Here is a 3,587-nt window from a genome sequence, read left to right as displayed (position 1 = left end):
CAGCCATTCGGGCTCTTTTCTTCTCTACGACCTCATTCCGCAATTTACAGTTTTTACGAATCTTAGTTTTCTCTCTGAACCATGAGCAAGTAAACCTCTACTATTAAGGTTAGGAGCTTTGTCTATTGTATAGATTGATACTATTATTTTTCTATTTTAATTCATGTACTGAGTTATATTTCAAGAATTGTTTTCATTCTTTATCTTATGAATTTAGGTGGAACGAAAGTATGACCTTTTTTCTAATTGAGTTCTTGTATAACTTGGAAAAGCTCTTTACTTGAACAACAACTTGAAAACATATTCTCCTAAATCACTAATTATCTGGACTTAACGGGATACGTGACATATAATCCTCTTATATTTGGGTAATTAGAGTTTTTGTGGCATATAAACTAGAATTGAACTTCACCCTCTAATTAAAATTAAGTGACCAAGGAATTGGCGGTTGATGATGGTTAGATGAGACTAAAAAGGTCTAAGGAATTAGGGTTTAGTCACATATAGTTTGCCATGAATTAAATCTTGCATGATTAAAATAGTTAGCAAGAAAAGTCAATCCGGAAGATAGATATCTCTGAACCTTAACTGTTTCTCCATATATTATTCACATAAATTTTACTGCTTGCCTTCTGATATTCTGAAATTACTGTTTATGCTTTTGAACACTCAAAGCACCATTTTCTGTTTGTCTAACTAAGCCAATCACTCAATCATTGTTGTTTGATCTATCAATCCTCGTGGGATCGACCTTCACTCACCTGAGGTATTACTTGGTACGACCCGATGCACTTGCCGGTTAGTTTGTGGTTATAAATTCCGCACCAAGTTTTTGGCGCCGTTGCTGGGGATTGACTGTGATTAACAACTATTAGTTGTTTGATTACTTAGATTAGGCATTTTAGTTTTAATTTTAATTAATTATTGCTTTATTATTTTCGAACATTAGCACTAGCATTTTTCCTTAATTTCTGAAATTAAGTTTGGTGTTACCTAGTTGATTTTATTTTAATTTTCCTATTTAATTTTCTTATTACTTTTTGAATTTTTCTCTCTAATTTTAGTCATCTTTTTTTAATTTTATTTCTTTATTTTATTTAGTATTTTTATTTTATTATTTCACACAGGTTACCTCACAGGGAATTCTCTACACACTGACATAGAGAGTCCCATCTTTTTTTGTCTTCTGTCTGTTTATGAGTAGGAATAGGGACAAGGAACCTCTGTTAGACTTTGATCCTAAACCTGAAAGGACTTTGAGGCGGCGTTTGCAACAAGCAAGACTTTACAAGGCTGCAGAGTCCAATAAGGATCATAATAATGCTGGTAATGCCAATATTGCAAATCTGAATGGGAATGAGAAACCTAGAAGAGTGCTTGGCTCTTACACTGCTCCTAATGCAGATCTTTATGGCAAAAGTATTGTGGTGCCTCCTATAGCTGCAAACAACTTTGAACTGAAGCCACAACTAGTTACTCTTGTGCAACAGAATTGCCAATATCATGGGCTCCCTCAGGAAGACCCAAACCAATTTATCTCTGATTTTCTGCAGATTTGTGATACAGTGAAGACCAACAGAGTGAATCCTGAGGTATACAAACTCATACTCTTCCCATTTGCTGTGAAGGATAGAGTAAAGCTGTGGTTAGATTCTCAACCCAGGGAAAGTCTGGATACTTGGGACAAGGTTGTCACTGAATTTCTGACTAAATTTTTCCCACCTCAAAAACTGACTAAGCTAAGGGTGGAGGTTCAAACCTTCAAACAGAAGGATGGTGAGACCCTTTATGAAGTTTGGGAGAGATTCAAGATACTGACTAGGCAATGCCCTCCGGACATGTTCTCTAAATGGACTCAATTGGATATCTTTTATGAAGGCTTATGTGAAATGTCCAAGATGCGCTTAGATAATTCTGCAGGTGGTTCTTTGCACATGAAGAAGACACTAGAGGAGACTATTGAGCTTATTGAGTTGGTTGCTAAAAACCAATACTTATATTCCTCCAACAAGAATCTTGTGAACTCTGAGACCCCTCAGAAGAAAGGTGTTATGGAAGTAGAAGCTCTTAGTACTATCCTTGCTCAGAATAAAATTTTGAGTCAGCAGATGAATTTAATTACTCAAAAGTTGAGTGGAATGTAAGTTTTAGCTGTCAACACCCAGAATACACCTCAAGAGGTCCCTTATGACATGACAGGTAATTTTATGCAAAATGAGAATTATGATTATACTCAATCTTCTTCTGAACAGGTAAATTACATGGGGAGTGCTCCTAGACACTGATGAGAGGACTTTTGACGGTTTAGAATTCACAATAAATTCTCGTTGCAAGTATAGTTTCTAAACCCAAAAAGAATTCTTTCATACAAAAGATTGTTTGTCACTAAAACAAACCCCTAAAAATAACCGAAGTATTGGAACCTCAGGTCGTTCTCCCTAGGAATTACAATAAAGTGTTCTTGTTATTGGTTATGGAGTATGTTTGGGGTTTTTGAGATTTTAGACAAGAAATATAAATGGCAAAGAAAATAAACTAACAACTAACAAAGCTCTTGGCTAGATATGAGAACTAGAAGTCCTATCCTAGTTATCCTCCTCAATTGTGACCACAAATTGTCCATTGCTACCACTTAGTTAACCTCTAACCATGGAGGAAAGTCAAGTGGATGAATCAACTTGATTCCACAAGTCCTAGCCAACTCCCAAGGGAAAGACTAGCTTTAGTGGTATCCAAATCAATTAGCAACTTCTAATTGTCAATCAACAGAGGGATTAGATAATTCAAGTGTCACTAATTACTCTACCTAGGCCAAGAGGAACAAAATCTACACTAAAATCCAACCAAGCATTTCATCAAACACTTGGAGGGCATAAAAAGAAAGCAAAGTAAATTGATAACAACAATGAAATCTAACAACTACTTATTGCAAGGAATTAATAACAACAATAAAAAGAAACACAATTATTATGAATTACCTCAAATTGAATTGGAAGAAAATAGAAGGAACAAGAGTAGATCTACAATAAAGCATAGAAACAACATAAAGAAAATTACAACAAAAGAATAGTGGAATCATGAATGTAACAACAAAGAATTAAGAAGAAGAAGTAGAAGAAAGCATGAATCAAAACCTAGATCTAAGAACTAAACCTAATCCTAATTCTAATCCTAGAGAGAAGTGAGAGCTTCTCTCTCTAAAACTAACTAAAACTAATCCTAATGTGTGTAAATGATGCTAAGTCTCCATTTCCTTCAATCCTTGGTCCTTTAAATGCATTTTGGCGCCAAAGTTGGTTGCAAATTGGGCCCCACAGCTCTCAGAAATTGCTAGGCACGTTTTCTATTAAAAAATCACGTGTGCCCACCGGCGCGTACACGTACCGTGCACGTGCGCGTGGATGAAGATATCCAAATCTTTGGCTTTTTCATGTGTTCTCCACTTTGCATGCTTTCCTCTTCACTCCTTTGATTCATTCCTAGCCTTTTCAACCTGAAATCACTTAACAAACAAATCAAGGCATCTAGTGAAATCAAGGGTGAATTGAATTTAGCTAATTAAGGACCTAGAAAGCATGTTTTCACAC

The 3,587-nt window shown here is 35.6% G+C and overlaps 1 non-coding gene across 1 annotated transcript; it reads right to left on the bottom strand.

The window, feature by feature from the left end:
- Nucleotides 1-1,736: 1,736 nt before the first annotated feature.
- LOC112767485 (small nucleolar RNA R71) lies at nt 1,737-1,843 on the bottom strand. The gene has a single exon (XR_003184929.1). It is a non-coding gene; the product is annotated as a small nucleolar RNA R71 (small nucleolar RNA).
- Nucleotides 1,844-3,587: the final 1,744 nt, after the last annotated feature.

Source organism: Arachis hypogaea, chromosome 17 (genome assembly GCF_003086295.3).
Source record: "Arachis hypogaea cultivar Tifrunner chromosome 17, arahy.Tifrunner.gnm2.J5K5, whole genome shotgun sequence".
Taxonomy (NCBI): domain Eukaryota; kingdom Viridiplantae; phylum Streptophyta; class Magnoliopsida; order Fabales; family Fabaceae; genus Arachis; species Arachis hypogaea.
The sequence above is the reverse complement of the archived record's forward strand: the minus strand, read 5'-3'. Positions and strand labels throughout refer to the sequence as shown.